This window comes from Arachis ipaensis, chromosome B03 (genome assembly GCF_000816755.2).
Source record: "Arachis ipaensis cultivar K30076 chromosome B03, Araip1.1, whole genome shotgun sequence".
NCBI classification, from domain to species: domain Eukaryota; kingdom Viridiplantae; phylum Streptophyta; class Magnoliopsida; order Fabales; family Fabaceae; genus Arachis; species Arachis ipaensis.
The window spans coordinates 37,184,270-37,184,807 of record NC_029787.2 but is presented as its reverse complement, the minus strand read 5'-3'; positions in this window follow the sequence as shown (position 1 = coordinate 37,184,807).

Genomic DNA, 538 nt, shown 5'->3' with positions numbered 1-538 from the left:
CCTTCATCCAATCATTCATACTCCTTTCCATGGCAAGCTGTATGTTGGGCATCACCGTTGTCAATGGCTACTTCCCGTCCTCTCAGTGAAAATGGTCCAAATACACTGTCACCGCACAGCTAATCATCTGTCGGTTCTCGATCATGTTGGAATAGGATCCAGTGATCCTTTTGCGTCTGTCACTACGCCCAACACTCGCGATTTTTAAGCTCGTCACAGTCATCCCTTCCCAGATCCTACTCGGAATACCACAGACAAGGTTTAGACTTTTCGGATCTCAAGAATGGCCGCCAATAATTCTAGCTTATACCACGAAGACTCCAATCTTTGAGACTAAGAGATAAATGCTCAATCCAAGGTAGAACGGAAGTGGTTGTCAGGCATGCGTTCATAAGTTGAGAATGGTGATGAGTGTTACGGATCATCACAATAATATTTATGAAGTGCAAGCGAATATCTTAGAATAGGAATAAGCTTGAATTGAATAAGAAAACAATAGTACTTTGAATTAATTCATGATTCATGAGAGAGCTCCACA